Source organism: Podarcis vaucheri (genome assembly GCF_965113315.1).
Source record: "Podarcis vaucheri genome assembly, chromosome: 6".
In the NCBI taxonomy this organism is placed as follows: Eukaryota; Metazoa; Chordata; class Lepidosauria; order Squamata; family Lacertidae; genus Podarcis; species Podarcis vaucheri.
In genome coordinates, this window is record NC_138764.1 from 56,556,466 (window position 1) to 56,572,947 (window position 16,482).

At 41.6% G+C, this 16,482-nt stretch overlaps 1 protein-coding gene across 2 annotated transcripts in view; it reads right to left on the bottom strand.

Moving 5' to 3' along the window:
• Positions 1 to 10,650, bottom strand: part of ST3GAL3 (ST3 beta-galactoside alpha-2,3-sialyltransferase 3) — a 184,169-nt gene extending 173,519 nt beyond the window's left edge. Inside the window, exon 1 of one of the 2 annotated variants that reach the window (XM_082228914.1) lies at positions 10,456 to 10,650. The gene's annotated coding sequence lies outside the window, so the exon portion shown is untranslated. Of the gene's footprint in view, positions 1 to 10,429 lie in introns of both variants that reach the window. The other variant, XM_082228913.1, reaches the window with a different exon arrangement.
• Positions 10,651 to 16,482: the final 5,832 nt, after the last annotated feature.

Below are 16,482 nucleotides of genomic sequence, written 5' to 3' on the forward strand. Positions count from 1 at the left end.
CATGTTGGGGTCAGGGCACGCTTCCCTTTCCCACCGCTCAATGGAAACTTCCCTTGGGATTCCCCGTAATCCCCACATGACATGCTAAAGAGAGCGGGTGGTTAGTCTTGTTTGTACCTGATCCTGTGCGGAAAAGCAACAGCGGCGGCTCCCCCAGCTAAAGCAAGAGTAGGAGAGGGTTAAGGAGGCGGCAAGGCATGCCAGCGGAACTTCCGTCCTGCAAAATGCTAGTTTGGGTCCTCTCCAGGGGTGGGGTGGGGAGGCTGTAGGGCAGAGCCTAAATATACAAAATGGAGCTGTAGAAGGGTAGGGGGAGATGTCTTTCAAGACATCTTCTGGGGCTTGGATGTATTCTCTTCCTAAAACGATAAATAACATTATGATCTGCTGCCAACTGCAGGTATCAGAAATATCCTGCAAAATAAGGGCTGTTTTGGACGTGGCCTGTAAGTCCCTTAATAAGCACACAGAAACAGCAGCAGCAGCCTGATTGAAAAGTAGAATTGCGGTGCAATGAGGAGAGCAAAGGTGCCCCCAAAGATAGATAATAAAAGTAAGATTCTCCATAGGGAGGGAGACAAACTACTTACCTATATCTCAGTAAAATGAGATCCCCAAAAAGCTGAGACAAATAAAAATAGCAGCTAGAAAGCAAATGCGGGAATTTCCAAATAGATTAGGGTTTGAGGAGAAATGTAGGCTATCAGGTGTAAATGTGGGGCAGCAGATTGGAGCTAATGGCTTCCTAAAGGATTCAAACATCCTGTTGAATGAGTAGGGCAAAATAACACAGAAGTTAGCAATCCATTAATGGGGCATAGTTTAGTGTAGATCTTATGCTTTGAATGCTGAAGGTTCAATCACTGGTGTCTATTTAAAAACTCAGGTAACAGGACTGAGAAAGGATTCTACTTGAAATTCTGCAAGAGCTCTTGCCTGTCAGATAGACCATATTCTATCTTCTCGATGAACTGCCATGGTTACTTGATCTCTCAGTTTGAAAGGTTTTCCTCTAGTTAGGGATTTTCCAGCACTTCATATTTAGCTAGATTCATGCTACCTTTATAAGACTTTGTTAAGCTAAATAATCTCATACTTAATGCTTCTTTCTGCAGCAGTGCTTGCTTTCTACCAGTTTACTCCTGATGTCAATAAAAAAGCAACTATAACAAACCAACACCACTCGGTTTTGCATCATGTTCATCACCTGCTGTGAACTGTCAAGCAGCATTATCCTATTATTTCTAAAGCACCTATATAAACTAGTTGTATATAAAACAAAATGAAAAGATGCAGGCTTACAATTCTAAGACAATACATATTAAGGAAAAGGATGCATGAAGGGAAATGGTAAAGGTGTGAGATCAGTTAAAGAAAATTTATGAAGTTTTTAATTGGACATCTAAATTCACCAACAGTTGAGTGGAATAGGTAAAGCACAACAAAAAGAAGAGAACAACCAAGAAAAAATGGTACAGTTGGGAAATGGAGAAACCAAAAGAGCAAGAAAGGGAAGAGAAGGGGATGAACGGCTAAATGAGTAGGACAGAGATAATTAAACTTTTGAAATTCAATAGACAACATTTAAATAGAAAGCAATAAGAAGTCAAGTTTAAATCAAGAATTAAATTATAGCAACAAGTGGAACAGATTAAATGAGCTGAATAATTTGAGACCTAAGAAAGGGGTGAGTGAACAGATAGGACTGAGCAACAGAGCATTGCATTAATCAGTTTTTGAAATTTATAAGAGTGAACATGCACTCTATCCTTCTCTGATAAACAACTGGTCTTCAGCATAGGTTAGCTTGTACATCAGTTTACATGCTTTGTGGAATCCTGTGGAATCTTTGCGCAGCCTGGCAAGGAATGCATATTTGTATAACTACTATTGCAACTCAAAACAGTTGCATATGTTACGCAGTATACAAATTCTGTTTGTTAAATAAATAGATATTATGCTGTCAGGAATTACCCCTTGCTTCCAATTGGAATGAATAGTTTCCTTGGTGTCTAAAAATAGAAAAAGGGAGCATAGCAGATCCCCCCCCCGGGAGTTTATTTCACAAATATGGTGCCTTCACTACAAAGGCCCAGCCCATAAAAATTCATGTGAGAGTAGCCACTTTCTATTATATTCTCATCCTATATTTTTCAGAGCATTAAAGTTATTGTTGTCACTTTAAATTTCTCAGCTTTCTTCCTTACACTCTTCCTTCGCTTTTCTTACATATTTGTTGGTGTTACTTAGCATTCACAGAGTTTCCTTCAAAATATTTCTATTACTTAAGCACCACCTCTTTTTTCAGCATAGTTATTAAAGATTGACAGCATTGAGTTGAGTCCAACAATTGTTCCTTCACTGTTAAGAGTCTGCTGTGTGTGTTTTTCTGAGCTAGTGCCTTGCATTTGTTTTGGTTTAAATTAGAATAGTTCCAAGTGCTCTTTTTTAGTTTTATACTGTACGGTTGTACTTTGGACATAATGCAAGACGCAAACATCTCAGTTTTAGATTCAGTGTGACACTGAAACTGTGGAGACTGCCATCTCCTCATTAAACATTGACATGCAAGCAGCTGACCTGAATTTTTTGATGATCTTTATGTAGTCAGTCTGCGCTCTTTGTGTCAGTTGTTGAGTTAACCATGCTTTTGTGATTAAGTAGATTATCCATTACAAGTAGGTCTTTCACAATTTCATTTTGGATCCACAACTCCCTTGAGAGATAAGAGTGTCCCCTTCATTAAATAGTTTCCACTAGCAACTAAAAGCATTTTCATTTGCTAATATTTCTGCTGGGCTCTTTTGAATACGCTAGTACATTTATTATATTTCAACTTTGCTTCTATACTGGTTCTTAAAAGATTGTCACTGTTAGCAGCATTCACCACATGTTATTTTCCAAATAAACGAAAGGCCATTCAACATATTAAATAATAATACAAGAACACTCCGAACTAAATCCAATACAGCAAACCACAAATCAACAAATCCCAACAGTCAATAAATAGATATAACCTAAGCCGTTACAAAAGCTTTTTAATAAGCCAAAATCCCTATAACAAAATCATTACTTCACCAGACACCTGAAATAATACAGTGAAGGAGCTTAACATTTCTCTCTTGGCAGGCCATTCCATAGGGTTGGTGCTACATGGGGGAAAGCCCTAAGCCTAGCTGACACTACCTTCACCTCATTAGGCTGTAGGACCTGCAGCAGAGTCTCAGATGATGATTGCAACTTGTGAAGCAGAGAAGCCTGCTGAAAAAGCTAGTCCATGAGATACCTACATCCCAATCCATTGAAAGCTTTGTGGCTAATACCAATATCCTGAATTGAACCTGGAAACTAATCAGCAGTCAGTGCAAATCACACATTCTTGACATGATAAAATCAAATTGCTGGGCACCATCAGCATGTGTCTGGAGAAGTGTCTAAGAAATTTAATACATAAATGGAACACAATCCAGCCTAAAAGAAGCATATACAAAGTTTACTTGATATTAGAATGAGAGAAATCTGCTGTTTAAATCAGGCATTAAAGTCCTTAACATAGGCTGGAAAGTGCCCATAGAAATCATGCTTCCCGATTGCTTCCCAAAGGAAGGGGGTCCAGTGAATCATCTGGTCCAACTTTTGCCCTAGACCAGGATATTCTATACCTAATGCATTACCATTAAAGCATTAACTGAAGATTACTTAGCCAATACCTCCAATGTTCCCTCATCAAGTTTCTTACAATTAGAAAGTTGATCCTAATGATTCACATAAATTAACCCTTACATATCGCCCTTTTCTCGGAGTGAACAACTCTGCCTGAAAACTCATACTGTTTCCCTCAGTTTTCTTTTCTGGACTAAAAAAATGCATAATTTCTCCCACATTTCCTCAGATAATTTGCCTTCTGGATTCTTTCTCTCTCTTGTATATCACTTCTAAATCCTTTCTAATGTCAGTTCAACGACTTTTGCAGTTAAATCTCCCATGAATGCTATGTGTCATTATTGCTTCTGGAGTCTTGGAAACAGCTGCTCTTTTAATACATATGAATATAACATCAGCTTTTTGTGACGCAACGTTAGGAATAAGGAAAGCTGCCTTATACCGATTCAGATCATTTGTTATCCAGCTCAGTGTTGTCCAACATGGCTCTTCAAGGTTTCAGGTAAGAGTCTTTTCCAACCCTAACTGGAGATGCCAGGGATTGAACCTGGAACTTTCCACATTATTATTGTGTAGCAACGTTGATCCACAAAATTACAGGTCATATTTTTACTACAGCTCAGTCATTATTTTGCACATGACACAAGAAGACCAAGTGGACTTTTCTTATGTTCAGCTTGGACTGATTGCCACCATTTAAAAAACCAATTGTATTTGGTATTTGCATATTTCTCATAAATACTTCAACATGTCCCCCTATTCCTGGCATATGAAGACTACTTCACTAGATGATAAAATGTCAGGTGTTATGTTTCCCTATCAGAATTTTAAAAATAAGGACACAACAGAGGTGCCATCCCCTCCCCCCAATCATAATCATAAGCAATATGAAGAACTGGTGAAAATGAAGGGATTTAGATTTTCCTCTCAACTGTGTTAGCTCTGCTACCCTGCACTCAAGGAAATAATTCAATCCTCCAAGGATAATACAGTATGAACAGCATATAAGGCAGTCCTCAAAGCCGACCAAGAAATTGGCTCTAGAAATTGCATTAGTTTCTAAAGCTGCCTGAGATAACATATGGAAAGAGACTTAATCCACTAAATTCTGTTAGGATTAAGGGAAACATTTCAACATTTCCTACTACAACAAATGGAAGAGGACTTTTGCTGCCAGCTTCCCATAGTCATCTGGTTGGCCACTGTGGGAGCAGAATTCTTGACAGTGGTCATCTGACTGAACCATCAGGGCTCTTCTCACGCTTCTCACGCTTTTCACTTTTTTTTTCCTTTTCAGGACATACCCAAGAGAGAAAGCAACATAACACCATTTCTTTTCGCTCACAGCTCCACCTAAAGCATTCCAATGTATCATCAGTGCTCTATAACCCATCCTAGACAATGAGACACCCTTCTCATAGTGCTTGAGTACGAGGTCTGTCCTTGCTTACAGATGGCTCCCTAATTTAAAACAGCTACTCTCACAAGCAACAATAGTCAATCAGACCCTGCAACAGTACTATCCCAGGACCATGATAATATCCCTTACAACATCAAGGTGTCATTTGTTCACTCCTTGTCTGATTTGTTATAGGCTGTCACCTACTGGAAATGCCCTGTGGTGGGGTGGGGTGGGGGTTAGACCAATTTCATGCTACCAAGTCTAACTAGGCCCAAATTTGTGAGAGGATAGGTGTACTGTCCAACAGAACTAAGTGCAGGACATTGAAATTAATAAAAGTAAAACAAGATTTAGTGACAAAAGGTATTGTTGAACCTAATTACTAATGAAATAAGATACTGGCAGCTGCTGGGTTGGCTTAACAGAGCTTAAACGCCTTAACAAAGATACATGGTTCGTAAAGCAATTCTTCAGGAGAGACCTGGTCCCTGTGAAATAATGTGATAAAGTACCCATGTTGGTCTGACACAGTCGAAATAAATTAAAAAATTGTCCAGTAGTCCCGATCTGAAGAAGTGTGCATGCACACGAAAGCTTATACCTAGAACAAACTTAGTTGGTCTCTAAGGTGCTACTGGACAATTTTTAAAGTTTTTTATTTATTTCAGACCAACACGGCTACCTACCTGAATGTGATAAGGATTAGTATTATTCAGCACCTTCAACTGAAGTCCACTTTAAGCAGTTGGGGCAAGCTATTACTATGTACAAGGTACAGAAACAACAAGAATCCAGTCGTGGCTCATCACAACAGTCCCTCATCACACTCGACGCTGAGCACAAAAAACTAAAAGGCCTCATCATGGCTAGATGCTGGAGGGTTCGACCACTCACCTCTTCTCCAGCCAACTGTGTTCACTCACAAACCACATGACCTCTGATATAGGCAATGACCTGCTTCTGACAAAAGGTTAGATTAGCAATTATCTAGGTAGTTAAGACAGACAGCGACATGGTTCTCATTTGTTATTCAGCCTGTGTTTTGTCTCTCTGGAAACACAACTCCATGCTCTCAGGTGTCTTACCTGCTGGAAAGCTTCCACAACAAAATCAGATTTCCTGCCACAATGAATCTTGAGACAACTGAATCTTGAAACTGTGCACTCAGGATCAGTCTATGCATGCAACCATCTAACTGCCACCTAGAAGATTAGGGCCATGATTACTGGGTGATGTTTAGGGCTTTAATGTGTTGTTTCACATTAAATGGTATTTTCAAACAGATGTCAAGCTGGATGTCGCTAAGAGGACATAAAAACTAGGAAGTAATTAAGTTTGATTAAACAACATTATAATGTCTTACAGCTTCTCTGGGATTTACTGATGCTTTCAAGAAGAGAGCACATAAGAAAAAGTCCAAGGTTTATTTGGCATGTGCAACTCTCCACTTCACCCCTTTCTCAGCAGGAATGTCCAGAACCAAGAAGAAAAAGAATCATCGCTGTATTATCATCCTGCATAAAAGGGGAGAAGGAAATCACTGCCCAAATAGGGAAGGGAAGGAAAATGGGGCAGAAGAGGAGTAGTAGGATAGAATTATAGGGACTTAACTCGGGGAATCAACATTATCCGATCCCTTCCTTTTGCAAATCTAAAGTTTATAAATTTAAATTCACCTCTTTTATTTATAAAAGATGGGCTTAAGTTGGTCATAATTTGCAACTCTGCTTAATCTTTTGAGTCTATACTCCCTGTTCTAGGAACATATTTTGTTCTTTCAAATTGTGAAGTGTAAAAACTATGGTCTCTTATAAGATCTTGTTCTTTTATTTAGTACTTTCTCTGAAAGGCTGCAATTGCTGTAATTGTGAGGGGGTGACGTGGGGGAGAAGTGGCAGTTGGAAAACAGCTCTGTTGTGTTTGTTTTCTGGTGATTGCTTCTGAGTTGTACCCATCCCTGCTATTTCTCCTTGTTGAAACTGGTCAATTTGTGGGTTGCCTCGCCAATAGTCAGACAATAGCTTTGCACATTCAAAGGTTCATGCGCTGCTCACAGGACCAACCCAGAGAGTGAAGTGATTGTGTCAGGTGGCAGAGGTGTGTGTTTGTGTGGTTGCCACTCAGCTTCTTCAGCTTCTTCTTCTTCTTCTTCTTCTTCTTCTTCTTCTTCTTCTTCTTTATTTATTTATTTATTTATTTATTTCTACCCTGCCCATCTGGCTGGGTTACCCAAGCCACTCTGGGTGGCTTCCAACAAAAGATTAAAATAAAATACTATTATCTCTGTTGGAAGCAGAGTGCACCATGCACCCTGCCCTGTATCTCCTAACTAGCCTACTGCCCTCAAGCCCCGTGGAGGACAATGTCCTGTTACCAGCACTGAAATAAGAGGGTTGGGAAGGTGCAGACGTGTCCTTTGGGCAGCCAGTTGTCTTAGGTGTGCTGTGTTTGTTATCCTTAGTACTTCACAACACATACAATGGTGAAAAGGGCCCACACTTTCCTGCTATCAGAGAACTTTGCTTCCCTAAGCAGCTCTCTTCTTCTTCCCTCTCCTCTAAATCCATGTCTTATATATATTCTACTAAGCAAATAATTATTTTAAATGAGACAAAATTCCTGTGTTTCTTAAAGCCAGGAAGTTATGATCAACAGAATAGATAAAGGCACAGTGATGAATCAATCAATGTGCAAATAGGTTCCATTAATTTTCTCATCATATCTTGTTGCTAACTTAGTCTATTCCAGGTGTCTCTCAGAAAAGCATCCCAGCAGGAGCCTTTTAACTTAATGGAAGTAAGCAGAGGCTGCTCTGTGGGTGATAAGCCGAGTCCCATAGTTGTAATTGTTAACAAAATGTTAGAGAGCTCAGGTGCAGCCCCTGGGAGTAGCTATCCTTCCTAACTAAGCTCAGAGTACTAAGTGGAAGAGGAAGTTCTGCTGATACTCAACTCTCTTACTCAGACTATGTCCAGATTTACAAAAATGCCAATAAATGAACAATGCATGCAGGACTCGCACCTCTTTGGCACACTGATCTAGCTCTTGGATTTCAGCAGCGATAATTCATCATCCTCAGGAATCTATTGTGCTAAATGAGTGGCTGTAGCCTACCTCTAGTCAGCCTCTCACCAACTCCAGATTTCATCTATTTTTTTACTAGTTGATATTTCCTTGCCCCATCACCCTCTGCTTTGTGTGCTTGTTTAAGACTTATAGAAGTTTGCCACACTTCAGTGACATTTGGATGGGTTCCAAGAAAGGTATCGCTCAGCTTTGGAGATTTTTTCTTTTGGATCAACACAGCTACCTTTGCTTTTTAGAACCCACTGTGACCCTGCAGGGGACCCTGGGACATGCCTCTCAGTTAATATGCAGCCTTAGTAGCCATAAAAATATTGGTATCTTAAATAATTGTCTGGGTTGTTTATGCAGTTGAGCCAGCCATGTATAATGATTCCATGAGAGAGGTGCCTTCCCTGAGTGATTCTGAAGTGAGTCAGTTCTTACGTCACATGGCCAACACTTTGTTGTGTATACACCAGTCTTTGTGGCAATGAGCACTGGAAAGTGTGAAGCAAAAAGCCTGTAGATAATGCATACAGTGCATGGCAGCTGTGGCTGGATTAGGGTTCCCTGGCAGAAGTCCACTACTCACCTCTTCCTTCACATGTTTCTCCTTCACACTTTGTGGTGTTTACAATGTAAACATTTGTACACATATAACAAATGCAATTGCCATGCATCATACATTTACTGTAGGTGAAAGCTAGATTAGAAACATGGAGTTGTTGTTCAAACCAGATTTTTTTGGGTGTGGGTGTGTGCAAATTGAATCAGTGAGGAAGTGCTGAGAAAGGGAGCATTTACATCTTCCCCATGTGTCCCCCCATTCCCAGTCTAAATCTATATACCCTTCCTCCCCCATTTGCCTCATGAGGGAAAGCATTCAGGTACATGTATCATGTTGCCTGTATTCTCCCCTCTCCCAGAACAAATAACAGCGTTTTTGGAAATGTATTACTTAGATCAATACAAATGCATGTGTTTTTATATTGTAAACCGCCCTGTGATCTTCAGATGAAGGGCAATATGGAAATTTAAATAATGTAATAATAGGCCCTCAGGCAGAAGATATAGAAGCATGATTAGTTGCACCAACAGGGTAAATAACAGTTTCTATCCATGGACTGTTAGGCTGCTGAATGAAAAGATAACAACAGGGCAACCGACTTTCGGGTTTGGTGGGTGTGCATCAGTAAACAACGAGAATTAAGACTAAGAGAGCTGAGTGGGGGGGGGTGCTCATGTAATCTCACTGTATACAAGTTGTACAAGTGACAATAAAGTATTTCAATTTCAATTTGCCAGTGCCAAATCTCTGATCTGACCCAAACCCCCACAGCTCTTTTGAAGTTAAAATATATTTATACCCCCACACATCTTACTGGGTTGCCCCAGCCACTCTGGGCAGCTTCTAACATACAGTATATATAAACATTAAAAAAACCTTCCCTATAGAGGATTGCCTTCAGACAGCTTGGGGGATCAGATAATGTCATACCCTCCAATGAAAATAGCGACATCCTAAGAAAAGTGGGACATTCCAGGATCAAATCAGAAACCAGGATGGCTTCTATAAATCAGGGACGTCCCTGGGAAATAGGGACACTTGGAGGGTCTGAAATTATCTAACTTAAATCAGCTGATTAGAGAATAACTGTTAGAACCTGTTGGAGATCAGAGAGATACCTGAAAAGAATGTATTAGAACTCTCTTGCTTCTATGATTGGCTGTTTGCTTGGAAACTTTCAGGATGCAATTGGCCAGATTTAGCCATGATATTGTTTCTGCTCTGTATGATTGCACGAGTTCTTCCCACCCCACCCCCAGCTTCTTCCAAAAGCATTCATGCATTTTAAGAGTGCCAGCGCTTTCTAGGGTGGACTATTTCACACAGTGCTCTTTGTGATAGAACCTGTGACATTTTTAGGAATTTGAAACATGTTCACAGATAAGCCATCTGAATAGTATATCATGTGCTGATCTCTCACAAGCAGCAGCCCTGGCATATTTTCTGCATTCATTCGGATTCATATCTGCAAATCTATTTCTATACACATCTAATCAGTTTGTTTTGCATTTGCTACCAGCTGTACAATACACCCACACCACAGTGCACCATATCCAGCTCTGAATATTATAAAAACACAACCAGATCTTGAACAGTGGCTTTTTGACACTCCCCAAATCCCCTACAGTCAAGAGATATATTAATGGCAATGCTGTTCCTGCAGTGGAATCTCTCTTTTGCGGTCAGAGTTGCTTTTCAAATGAGAGTGCTCCCCCATCCCCAAATCCTACCTTGAATTGCTGAGCCCTGGCCTCACCTGGATTCCAAAGCATCTTCCTTAGCGACAGACTGCCAAAGCTGCTTTGCCATTCTGAACTGCTGACTCTGAAAGGAGCTGATGGCTCAGGTTCCAAATTCTATGCTTGTTCACTAGCGGACCTAAAAATATCCCCAGGAGCAGGATGACTGAATTCATGCAACAGCATCTGTTATCCTGGCACTTCTTCAGAGAGTAAAAGCTGAACTGTCAATCTGCAACAGAGTAATCAGCCCCCAAAAGAACATCCTTTCTCTCCCACCCCTAGGGCAGGCGAATACTCCAGCATGGGCTGCATACACCTGCTACAGGAGGGAAGAATCTATGGAAAGATTTGTTCTTCAGTATTGTTTTATTGTTTTTAATATTCAGTTGGAAGCTGCCCAGAGTGGCTGGGGAAACCCAGCCAGATGGGTGGGGTATAAATAATAAATTATTATTATTATCATCATCATCATCATCATCATCATCAGTGGAGCAAGTCACTCAGACATGTTACAAAAGGCAGGTTTTTGCCTAGAGTACACATGTACAAAGGTATAATGCATGTATAAATGTGTGAAGGTCATTAACAGCAAAACATGTACAAGGCATATGAATTGTTTACATTGCTATCTGCTGAACGCCTGGTGGTGTTGTGTTATTGCCCCTTGGCAGGAAAGAGTATCTTTCAGGTGGAGGTGTTTGCCTATAGTACTGGATAGACTGTTGGTAGATAGCTGGTGACTCATGCAAAAGAAAGTCTTCACATCCCTTCACTTAGCACCGTGTCTGCTGGGCGCATGCTTCATGTTCCATAATGTTAAAGCACAGGGGGCCAAGCATTACGTCCATGTCTAATTAGCTGGTCCACCACTGCTATTACATTTTAGTCCTGGCTGCATGGATATTTGGGGAGGGAAACAGAGTGAGGAGGGGACAACACTGGGCAGTTGCCTAGCAACAGGAACATCTCATTTTGGGCAGTGCACCTGCTTGGTCAGAAATGGCATGTGATGAAGTGCTTAGCAGCACACAAGACTTCTGACATCTCACACAAAAGACACAGGATGCTGCATGGATGTCTAATGCAAAGGATTCTGTGACATCCTGCTATTTAGTACTGGAAGGTGTGCTAGTCAACTAGGAATAACACCATGACAACTTTTGGCCTGGCCAGTACTGTGCCTGTAAGCTCAGATATTCTGCTTTCATCTGGCCACCACCTCTCCCCCATGTTACATGGACAGGGGTTCAAGGGGCTTCTGGAGTGCTAAGGTCAGTTCATGCTGAGTGCCTGCTAGATTAAAAGTGGCACTATATGGTACCACATCAGACCTACCAAGCACCCTGCAGTGTGACATGATGCCCCACTGATGCAGGCAGCAAATCATGAACATTCCTACCTTGATTTATAAATCCACCCAGCCCATAATTTATCCAGCATTTTAGTTCTTATGGTGCAGAATTTAATGGTATGGAATATTTGCAGCCTACACAATCAAAGTCATCCTTTTAGGATATTGGAGTTGATACAAATTCTGTCCCAGCACAGGAAGGCAAGGTCTGCAAGGTTTCTTCTTCTTCAGCAGTTTCACTATTCCATCCACCACGATATTGAGAAGTAGTCCTGGCAAAAGGCCTCACAAAAGGGTAGTGGGAGTGAGCATTCAATCTGCCAAGTACTCCTTCCCTAAGAGACATACAAGAAGGCTCACAGCTAATTAAATTGCTTTGTACTCCAATCTGCCTGCCTATGCTCCACCACTCCCCCCTCCCATACAGGCACAGAGCTCTGGCAGAGCAATGTTGCTATGGGACAATGCCCTCCGAGTCTTCAGGGCATTAATTGCTGGCAAGCAGCCTTCCCTGAGGTCTCCTGTGAATCACCACAATTCACAAAGAACAGCTTGCAAGTAAGCCCACTTCTTATTACGTCCCTGAGCTGAGGCCAGACAGGTAACCCAAGAGTGTCTGCAAGCAGCAGAGCATTCATAGCATAGATTAGAAAGCAAATGAATGCTAACCGTTCCCCATAAACACTGTTTGCTGTTGAGGGACTCACTGGGCTCTGGGAATCTTTCATCAGCACACAACATATGAAGATACCCAGGGTGACTTCCTTTATTTATATACCACTTGCATGCCAAAATAGCTCCTGAATCCATTACTATCCACACTTTAGGGAAATGCAGTTTCATAAGTCTGCTTAACCCAAGGTAGCTGCCACACCAGCCAGTATTGTGTTGTGGTTAAAGAGTTGGACTAGGAACTGGGTTCAAATCCCCACTCAACCATGAAACTCACTGTGTGACCTTGGGCCAGTCGCTGCCTTCAGCTTATCCTACCTCACAGAACTGTTGTGAGGATTAAGTGAGGAGAGAGAGAAAACCATGTGCGTCATCTTGAGATCTTTAGAGAAAAAGGTGGGCTACAAATGCAATGACTAATAAATATTGTAAAGAATATATTCAAATAGCATAGCACAAGCTGTACTGAATCTTAGTGGGAGGCCAGAGTTACTAGGGTAGAAGAGAAATCTTAAAATGAAGACATTCAGAGAAGTAAAAAATAAAACAAAACAAAAAAAACAGGCATAGTATACAGAGAAAAATTCCCTTCTTCCAGGATGGAAATGGTTGTGGAGAGAAGGAAAAATGCTGCTGTGAGCATGGTCTCCATAGAGCTGCATTTCCCATTCCCCAATACTCCTGTTATGCTCCGCTAAGCCAAAGCAAGAGACAACACAGGGAGACACTGAAGCTCTTTACAAGTCCACAGAGCTAGAGCATCTTCCCTGACTCTCTTCTGGGTGATATGAGCACTGCAGAAACTTGCTCAGGCTTGCTTCCCATATGTGTTGCCATTCCTTATCATTCGGTAGCTATTCATGCTACACAGCACCCAACTGGTTTTATCACATCGGCATTTTGGTAAACAGTGGTTACCCTTTCTTCAACCTTGTTCAATGAAATCTTCATGCTTCCCCATCCATATATTATTTTCATTAGAGAGGAGGGGTAGTACCTGTGGTGAAAGTCACACTGTGCTCCTTCTGGGGCAGTGTGTCTGCCTCTGGTCCTCGTCCTGCCCTCAGCCCTCACCTGTGCCTCCTAGAAGCTGACAGCGGCCACACACACCAGGAACAGCTTCGACTGGCTGGCTGAACCAGGCGCGGGTAGCCAATGGGTCTCAAACCCACAGTGTTGGACTTCCCCTGCATGTGAAGACAGGCTGCAACAGATTGAGTGGATGAGACCAATAGTAGGTCCAGCGGTCAAAAAGGTGGTTTCTGCACATGCTGTAGATGGAAATGAGAGGCAGGTGGGGCTTGTCAACCTGGGAAAGTAACCCATCTAGGAGAAGCAAAACTCTGATCCTATTCAGGACTACTTCACACACACACACACACACACAGAGAGAGAGAGAGAGAGAGAGAGAGAGAGAGATTGCAACCCCCCACCTCAGCCCCAAGACCCATATGAAACCACAGGGCAGTTGTGTCTAGCTATGCTAGAAGCTATTAACAAATCCTGAGTACAGACTCTTGCTTTTTTTTAAAAAAATAAACCATTATTGGCTTTTTTAAAATGTTGATTTTTATTACATTGTGTGTTTCAGTTTGAACTCAAAAGGTAGGCTAATAAATTTATTAAAGCACCACAGAGCAGTTGACAAAAAATATATATATAGAGCATGCATGACAGGGAGGATTGGGAAAGCAGAATCTGTCTTTGATATTTGTATCTGGCCCCCAAATATTTGCACTTCAGCTCCTCATGCTGCAATGCCTCCAGTTAATTGCTAGCAGCCCAGTGACCCATTTCCCAAACTGTCCACAATCACCAGTTTGAGGAATTTACTATTTATTTGCTTTTATTGCAAACTGGCAGGTTTATTTATTTCTATCCCGGCCTGCTCTGAGAGTATAGAGGACATTTAAAGGAGAGATTTGAAAACAATGGAAGTGAAAGAACTGGGGCTTCTCCAGACCACTCCCCATGCCCTGCTCTATGTCTGAGTGTCTACTAAGAAGAAACAACAAAGATGAGTGCAGTTTTAAAAGATCTCACCTCAGCTGTAGTGAGCAGAGTTCTCTCCTTCCCAGCCCTGAGCTCCCCTTGCACCTCCTGTTGGCTTTTCCTCATACTTCCATAGTACAAGCACAGAGAGCTACTGTGCTTGCCTCAATCCAGCCCTGTCTGGGCCTCACACACAAGCTGAGAGGACAAGCCTGACCTTATGTTCATACCCTGGGCAAGTGGCAGGCAGATGCTGTCTTTATGTAGTGACAGCTCCTAGGCCTCCTGCCAGTTCTCGCTGTGTTCTACAAGGAGCAGAAAAGGCAGCCCCAGAGCAGGAATATACCCTGGGCAAGATGATAAAACCTTCCATCCTTGCAGCCCTCCTGTTTCTTTAATAATGTCTAGTAATGTCTAGTCATCGGCCCAGTCCCTGTGGAGATTTGGCATGAATGAGGCCAGAGAGGATAAAAACAAAGTGTAGGAAAGATTTATACATAGAAAGATTTAACACACCATTCACCAGTTCTTAATTAGAAGAAGGAAGTCACTGACAGACATCTTCCACATAAGTCATGTGCCAGAAATGAGTTCTCTAGGACAGACAGAAGATCTAGACTGCATTAGCAGCAGGTACTGCAACAGGTAAGCTTTGCCCCTAAACCTTTCTGAAAAATGGGTTGAATTTAATGTAGCTAGATCCATGGTATTTCAGCCAAGTGCTTCTGTGACAAACTCATCCCGAAGAGTGGAAGTCACTGGGAGCAGGCTTCAGGTGTAAACAACCCTTGCTCACACCTAAATCATTTTCTTCCTGTGCTAGTTTTTAGAGGATTTTGGTTTTCTGCAATGACCTTTAATATGTGAAGAGCATTTGTGCGTCTTCCTCAAAATATGAGCTGGAGTGTTGCAAAACTAGCCAGACAAAGAAAATTTTTGGCTGTTCAACTCTCTCACATATTTCCATAGGAAACTTTTTTCAGAAGATTAGCAAATGGAACAGTGAGACAACTGGTGATGCAACAGCCGCTCAAAATAAGTGAGAGTTCCTTAAGTTCTATCTCCACATGTATAACTGAAGCAAAAAAGCCACAACCAGCCCTACAACTAGTGCACAATCCTCCACAACTCAATAAACCTTCCAGCACGTACTTTTCCTTCCCCTTTCACTTACCTTTCTAGTATCCCATTCAAACCTTGGTTATAGGCAGAGATGCAAAAGTTAGAAAGGTCTGCTGGCTTGTGTTTCACTAATAAAATCAGCCAGCAGCCAGAAAAGTTGCCCAGAATCATTTCAAAGGAGAATCATGTGGTGTAGTAAAGTTAGTGTTTGTTTAGAAGCTATTCCTTGGTCAAGCAACGAGAGTGAGGCCTTGTGGGTAGCCAACAAGCCACAAGGACCATGGGAAATAAGTTCTGGCCCTTTAACCTCAGACTAACAGGCACCCAGGGTGTGAAAGGTTTAGTATGGGAAAGGAAACCCCTGATTTAATGGAAGGTTTGACACCTGGGTCCAAAGTTATGTGCATTCCCTCAGTGATGTTATCTGGCCTTGATTGCCTGGGAATGTGCATCTGCATAGGCTCCCCGAAAGGGAGGAACCCCTTTGATTAGGCCCTGGGTTCTTAATTGGCCCAGCTGCCAGAAGTTAGATTGATTAGCCCGCAAGCCGGTCATTGGAGAATTTAAAAATAATCAAGAGTTATGATTGGTTTCGGGGGTTCCGACGCCATGTGCAAATCGGGGATAAAATATCTAGGAAATGGCTGAGAAAGCGCGCTCTGCAATCCGCAAATCGCCCGGCTGCTGATGTTCCATCTAAGTAGCTGTCCTTACGTCCTTTGTGATGGAGAATTGCAAAAGCCTCTGAATGCGGAACTTTGAAAGGACTCTAACTATTCTCTCTTTGCTTTATTTGTGAGTATGTAAGTTAGTTAGATTTTACAATGTTCTTATTTTTTCTTGCCTGTAACTTAAAGAAGTGCCTGCTATTTTAGCATGTTTTCTTATGTTCTTTTAAAATAAA